The sequence below is a fragment of the Mastomys coucha genome, unplaced genomic scaffold, assembly GCF_008632895.1.
Source record: "Mastomys coucha isolate ucsf_1 unplaced genomic scaffold, UCSF_Mcou_1 pScaffold16, whole genome shotgun sequence".
Classification (NCBI taxonomy): domain Eukaryota; kingdom Metazoa; phylum Chordata; class Mammalia; order Rodentia; family Muridae; genus Mastomys; species Mastomys coucha.
Genome location: NW_022196898.1, coordinates 42,706,021 through 42,713,622, shown reverse-complemented (window position 1 = coordinate 42,713,622; position 7,602 = coordinate 42,706,021). Strand labels below are relative to the sequence as shown.

General features: G+C 44.8%; 1 protein-coding gene across 5 annotated transcripts in view; it reads right to left on the bottom strand.

Moving 5' to 3' along the window:
• Window positions 1-2,999, bottom strand: part of Pi4kb (phosphatidylinositol 4-kinase beta) — a 32,024-nt gene extending 29,025 nt beyond the window's left edge. For 3 of the 5 annotated variants that reach the window (XM_031374747.1, XM_031374749.1, XM_031374750.1), the window contains exon 1: window positions 2,610-2,999. The gene's annotated coding sequence lies outside the window, so the exon portion shown is untranslated. The remainder of the gene's footprint in view (window positions 1-2,609) is intronic. The other 2 variants (XM_031374751.1, XM_031374748.1) reach the window with 2 other exon arrangements.
• Window positions 3,000-7,602: the final 4,603 nt, after the last annotated feature.

Sequence of the window (7,602 nt, the reverse complement as noted above, 5' to 3'; positions counted from 1 at the left end):
ACAGAGTGAGTTCCAGGACAGCCAGGGCTACACAGAGAAACCCTGTCTTGAAAAAACAAAAACCAAACTAAACCAAAACAAAACAAAACAAAAAACCAAGTTCCTTTCCATGTCTTAAGGTATAGCACAAAATTTCAAGGACTCATTTTTCCCTTTTACCTTAATATTAAAGGAAGAATGACTTCTCCATTTTTCCCTATAGAATCTCTGGACTGAGCAGTCTAGCAAGCTCAAGCCCCACCAGGAACCAAGTATGCTTGCTCAAGGTCTCAAAGAATGGTGGCATCAGGGAAGAGGGCATTCTCAAATATAGCATCGGGGGAAGGGCAGTGGTCTCACGGTAGTTAGGTCAATATTGATCAAGCTGAGAACTCTGTGCAAGGCCATGCAGCAGGTATAAGCAGATTCCTGCCAGACAGCCCAAGCCTGATTCAGGAGCCCACGATGAGACTGACAAATGGTAAAGACAGCAACCTGCATTGCTCACCATTCTCTGAACTAGTCCTTATTTGATTCCAAATGTGCTTAGACTAGGCCTTCTCTTTTCCCATGCCAATTACTGAAAGGATGCTTCCAAACCTCTTACCCAAACCAAAGCAGCTCAGTTTACTACATTAGTGTTCAGTAAACATGTTCTCACACAGTATGGACCCAGATGAGAAGCATGGGAAACCAGGGGCTTCTCCCATAAGTGGGGATCATTAGTCTACTGCACTCCAAGTAAATTCAGGGTAGAGTTGGAAGATGGAGTGCCTGTGCCTTCTTCATTATCTCAGGCCAAGAGAGATGTGGAAGACAGTGCAGCACTTAGAGAGCTGCTAAGTCCCAGCATGGTCCAAGGTTCTCTTCCAAAGGCCCTTCTACAAACACATTTTCTGATTACAGAATCTGGAGTCATGGGTCAGGTACAGAAAAAAAGGCACAGATGGTCAACAACTTAATGCAGTGGAAGAAAGAAAGCAGAGTTGAGAAGCAGCAGGTCAAGCAAGAACTTGTATTTCAAATTGACTTTATACTCATGGTCAAAGACCAGAGAGATCAACATATCAAAATAAAAGAGAATTCTCAAGATGGCAAAACCACTAGCAATAAATACTTCTTGTCTGAGAGCCTGCAGTGTTTTATAAATTAAAAAAGTACAATTCTTCTCCCAACAGACATCCTGTTATTAGCCTATTACAGCACTGGTGCTTGCAGAATGGGCTATTTTCTCAAAAGACCATTCTAGAGTTCAAGTGAGGAAGTTACAAGCTGAACCAAGGGGCCCTGACTCTGAATATACAGCTCTTTACACTGTCTTATGTTCCTTTTCCCAATCACCCCCCACCTCAGACACACACACACACACACACACACACACACACACAACTTCACCTTAGGTCCAAATGCTTATGAAACTAACCAAGACTAGTCCACTAAGCTTCAGTCAGGAAAGTAATGGTTCCCCTTAGGTCTAGAAAGGAGTAGGAGATACTATTCTGTGACCTAACAAAATCCCCAAATAAATCATCTAAAGGAAAATTTCTCACAACTTCATTCAGTTTCCATGCAGGCCTGAGCATCTCCCCTAGTGGTTGCTCTTAAACAATCAATAAAATGTAATAGGATTGATAGAGACTTCTTTAAAAGTTGCTTCGTCCTTCAGAAACACACATCTGTTTAGAAAAGCCCGAGACAGCTGAGGCTCCCCATCCTCTCACATCTTCTTAGCTCAAGGATTAGCTGATCTGAAATCATGTGTGGAGATAAAGGGCGTGATAGAGAACACTTAAAGACCACAGCGGAAACAGAGCTGAGGGGGGGACAAACATCAGCAAAATCCTGGAGAGAGGTATCCAAAGTTGGAAATCACTATCTGTAGGGCTGTTCCCGGCAGATCTTTCTCCTACAGGAAGCCCTCCAGAGGACTGGAGATTGAGAAAGGGGAAAGGGAAGCCCAAGACAGCTTCAGTACAATTCAGGTATCTAGAGAGGGGTTGAAGACTAAGATCAAAGTAGATGGTATCTGGGTACGATGACAGTAGTCTGAGATCCTTTAAGGAGAAGGGAATAGGCAATTCTAGGAAGCCAGGAGCTGGGGGAGTGGGTTATGGTGAGGTAATGGAATCGGAAGCAGGAGAGAGGGATACAATCTTGAGCTGAGGGAAATGAGAACTCTGTGCTGAGATTGCACAGGCTCGGAAGAGTGGGGCAAAATAGGAAAAGGGATAAAGGCGGAGTCCATGGAAAAGGCTTGTGAGCAGAACCACAAACGGCGAGGAAGGGCAAGCATGGACGGATATTGAGGAAGGGGTCTAACGTGAAAAGGGTTCACGACTTAGAAAAATAGTTAAGGAACAGAGGCAACAGAGGTACGAAGTGTGTGTGGTGCTGGTGGGGAGGTGGAATCCACGGGGCAGAGGGAGGGGCTAAACTGAAGAGGAAGCCCGAAAGCAGAGAAGACTACCCCGGGCCCGAGACGAAAGGGGGAAGGACCTCAGGGTGCAGCTGCCTCCGGGGGAAGGGGGGCAGTTTTGTAGTCGAACCCAGGTCGCGGTGGGCTGGGCGGGACAGGGTGGTAGAAGGACCCCCCACAGGCAAAGGCGACTCATTGGGGAGGAGCCGCTTACCTCCGGGGGACCCTCGCGGAGGGGGTGCAGGCGGTCGGGGTCGGACTGCCGACACCGCCGCCTCAGCAGCGGCGGCCGCTCCCGGGTTCCATTGGCCGCCTGCGCTTCCCTGACAGCGGCCGCGGCGGCTGCACCAGGCCCCGGCTGCGGGGCTGCCCGCGGCGCCGCCTGAAGGGGCCTTCACGCTACCGCAAGTTGGACCGGACCCCACTAGCAGGACCCAAAATAACAATTCCTTTGCGGGTTCCGATGTAAGCGTCCCCCGGGCCCGAGCCTTTCTTCCCGGGGCTTGCTTCCCTGCTTCCCGGACTGTTAGGACACTACCGATGCCATGGTAATCTGAGTCCTGAGAGCTGCCCGAGTCACGCCTGTTCAGAAAGGAAAAGGGGGCGGGGAAGAGCTTTTGGAAGCTAGGGAAGGAGCGCGGGTGGGGGCAGGGAGGAGGAGCTTAGGGGGAAGGAGGGCCCAGCGTCTGAGGACGGACCTAAGAGGCAGGCTTTACTAAGGAAGCCGAGAGGGAAGGAACGTGGGTAGGATCAGAGGAGGGATGTGGAGGTACTGCTATTTTATGCACTACCAAAAGTGTACGAACATGCAAATTATATGTAAACTGTATTTGCGTAAAACCACCGAGTTACCGTAATTGCCACCATCGGCTTTTTCTCCCTCTCCTATCCTACAGGATTCCCTTCGTAAATCAGACGGTGGGACCCATGCAGGAGACAGAAAACAGACAGGAAAGAGAAGGGACGAAGAAAGGAGGACAATCACCTTTATTTTCCTTTTCCTACTCATCTTTAAGGATAATGCCATGAGTATGCTCCTGTAGCTTCAGGACTGGCCCAATCCAACGGCCTCAATCTCTTTCACTGTTTCTCACCATCCCTCTGGGACAAGGTGCTGCTTCCAAGGTCACCCCTTAACAGAGGCTGGACAAGCCAGGTTAGGAAAGGTGAGTGAAATGACAAAAGCTTGGAGGACTTACTCCTTTTCCAAACGAAAAAAAATCACGTGAAACTAAACACAAGCAGGCCTCGTAGACCCCCACAATCACTGTCCCAACACTTTTCCCGAGACTTTTCTTAGTATCTTAGGCCCCTTCTAAGGGTAGGTTCTTAACATTCTACTGGAAGCTGGTTGAGCCTAGCTCTTGGGTGCCATCTTCACTGCACTCATAGGCTGATTTGAGATCTTTGCTTCCTTTTTGTTTTTCTTTCTCTTTCTTCTCTAGCTTCGTTCCCATCCCCCTCTCCCCCTTCTAGAGACAGTCTATTTTTCCCAAGCTGCTTGTGATATTCCTTGGCTCAAGCCACTGGTCTGTGGAGTAAGTAGGAATATCCATGCTCCCCAAGCTGCACTAAGCCTCAGCTTCTGTATAATAATATTGATCTTATAATATATAATATATAATCTTATTATATATCATTAATATATAATCTTATTATAACACTATATTAACAACAATAATATCTGATGTAATAACATTTTCTAAGGTTTGGGGGTTGGGGAAGATCAAGAAAGTATTAGTTGCAGTACTACATGTCTGTTATTGAAACAGACAAGTAATGAGTGACCCATCTCCCTGCCTCCATATTTAACTGGGAGGCAGATAAAGAGCTGAAGTTGAAGATGAAGGGCTGAAAAGATGGCTCAGTGGTTTAGTACTGTTGCTTTTGCAGAGGACCGCAGTTCTCTTCCAGGGGGTCCAGTGCCATCTTCTGACCTCTGTGGGTACCAGATACATACGTACATGGAGGGAAAACATACATACAGGTAAGATTAAGATATTTATTTATTTATTTATTTATTTTGGAGCTATAGCTTGAAGTGCCTGCATAAAATCTGCAGCAGGTGCAAAAGTAAGATAAATGGAGTTCTTATTTGCTGGAGGCACAGGGCAGAGCCTTTGTGTTAAATGGACACAAAAGGCCTGGCTGCATAGTATATGGTGCAAGGTGCAAGGCAGAACTTAATATCCAGTGGGATAAAAAGGAAAGAGCATTCTAAGAGGGGGGAAAAAACCCAAAAAACCAAAAACAAAAAAAAAAAACCCAATGTGTGCTGAATAATAGAAATGGGAATCTTTTCAGATCATCAGGACAGGACAAACAGATAAACTAGGCTAAGTAGGGGCCTGGGGGTTGGCCACAGTAATAGAAATAAGCAAAGAAGAGCAACAGGGTGCCAAAGACAGTTTAACACTGTGGGTCTGGGCTGGCCGATCTCCATTCCATTTGACAGGACCCACAGTTCTTGGCTAGCTTCCAACCAGCTATATCAAGGGGTGGTGACCTTGTGGTAGCCTAGGGTTTAAAATGTTACACATTCCTCCAAGACCTAGCATTCCATGGGGCTGCAAAAGTAGGCTTTACTTGTTTTTTTGGAGACAAAGTCTCTCTACATTGCCCTGGCTGTCCTGGAACTCACTATGTAGACCAGGCTGGTCTCAAACTCAGAGATTCCACTGCCTCTGCTTCCCAAGTGCTAGGATTAAAGGCATGCACCACCATAGCCCAGCTAATGGTAATTCTTAACCAAATGAGGCCATCCCCTCATTTACATACCGACATAGAATTAAATCACAGGTAAGCAGAAAGTCTACTTCAAGATATCTGGGGCTGGAGAGATGGCTCTTCTTCCAGAGGTCCTGAGTTCAATTCCCAGCAACCACATGGTGACTTACAACCATCTGTAATGGGATCTGATGCCCTCTTCTGGTGTGTTTGAAGACAGCTACAGTGTACTCATATGCATAAAATAAGTAAATCTTAAAAAAAAAAAAGATTTCAGTTTAGCTCTGCAGGCTCAGGCTTAAGTGTCTTTGCCTTTTTGGCTTTGTCTTCCTGCTTTTATGTGGAGAGTTTGGGCGTTTTGCTTACTCACTACTGCAAACATTGCAGCTTTGCTTCTACCTGTATTTTGATATTGTCATTTGTTTCTGCAGTGTTCAGGATTGAATCCAGAGCCCTAGAAATATTAAGCAAGTGCTATACCACTGGGCCCTATCCCAGCCCTGCTCCATTTTGTGATCTAGGTTCTCAGTAAGTTGCCCAGGCATGTTCTCAAACTGCAATCCCGTCTGGGCTCCCAAGTAGCTAGGATTATAGGCCTCATTTTTATCTAGACTGAGCTCCTAAGAAAGCTCTCAGCCTTCCTAATGCTGTGACCCTTTAATATAGTTCCTCAAGTTGTGGTGACTCCAACTGTAAAATTATTTCATTGTTACTTCATAACTAATTTTGCTACTGTAATGAATCATAATGTAACTATTTTTGGAGGTTTGCCAAAGTGGTGGAGACTCCCAGGTTGAGAACTGATATCCTATAGTATCCAAAGTTTTTACCACAGGAAAAAAATTCACATATGTTGATACAGTAATCAGATTGAGTTCAGAGCAGATATAAGAATTTAGTAGGGCATAGGGAGATTTACAAAATTGTAAAACAATGTGAATTATTTCATTGATGTTTTATTTGGGAAAGTGTACTTGAAAAACCAAAAAAAAAAAAATGAATACATTTAAAATATTTTTTTTAAAGATTTATTTATGGGCTGGGCAGTGGTGGCACATGCCTTTAATTCCAGCACTTGGCAGGTGGATTTCTGAGTTCGAGGTCACCCTGGTCTACAGAGTGAGTTCCAGGACAGCTAGGACTATACAGAGAAACCCTGTCTTGAAAAAAACAAAAACAAAAAAGATTATTTATTTTATGTATATGAGTTCACTGTAGCTGTCTTCAGACACCAGAAGAGGGCATTGGACCCCATTATAGATGGTTTTGAGCCACCATGTGGTTGCTGGGAATTGAACTCAGGACCTCTGGAAGAGGAGTTGGTGCTCTTAACTGCTGAGCTATCTCTCCAGCCCCATTTAAAATATTTTAAATCCATAGGTTTAACTAATTTTCTACATTCCTATTTGCTTTTTTTTTTTCCTCCCTTAGTCTTATTTTGTTTTGTTTGGAAAAAAAAAAATCCCCAGGATTTTGGCTGGACATAGTGACCTCCCTGCAGAGGTAGGCAGATCTTTGTGAGTTCAAGACTAGTCTGGTCTACATAGGTAATTCCTGGATAGGTAGAGTTACATAAAGAGACCCTGTCTCAAACAAAATAGGATCTCACTCTGTAACCTAGCCTGGCCTCAAATCTGGCTTCTTCCTACCCGAGCCTCATGAGTGCTAGAATTACAGGAAGACTGCTTAGCTTCTCCTTGGTATCCGTGTCAGACCATAAAACCATTAAAAGCATAGGGCTTGGGCAGTGGTGGCACACGCCTTTAATCCCAGCACTTGGGAGGCAGAGGCAGGCAGATTTCTGAGTTCGAGGCCAGCCTGGTCTACAGAGTGAGTTCCAGGACAGCCAGGGATACACAGAGAAACCCTGTCTCGAAAAAAAAAAAAATAGTCCTCACCATTATATCTCTGTATGTGCACCAGTGCATGTTTGCTGGTGTGTGCACACATGTGCTTATGGAGACCAGAGGACAAGTTTTGGTGGTATTGCCTCAAGTGCCATCCACTTTGTGTTTTGTTTGGTTGCTTTTTTGGTTTGTTTTTCTCTCACTAAATAGGCTATGCTGGCTGTCTGGCAAGCCCCAGGGATCCTCTAGTCTTTGCTTCCTCAGTGTTGGGGTTGTAAGCAATACCATCACACCTGGCTTTTTAACTGCGAATTTTGGAACTGGAGAGATGGTTCAGTGGTTAAGAGTGCTCAATGCTCTTGTGAAGGATCCAGGCTCAATTCAGTGCCTCTTCAGGCACTGTGTACACATGGTGCACATAAATACATGCAGGCAAAACATTCAGACACATTTAAAATATCTCTTTAAAACAGCCAATGCACTTTATACCATGATCACTGAAAACATATGAGCATATCTAATTTGAAATAAAAGTTTCATGAACTAAAATCTAACTTTGTGTGCAACACTCTCATAGTTTTGGGCTTGTTTTATTTCCCTTTTAGAAACAATGTTTTATGTCCTGCTAAACTG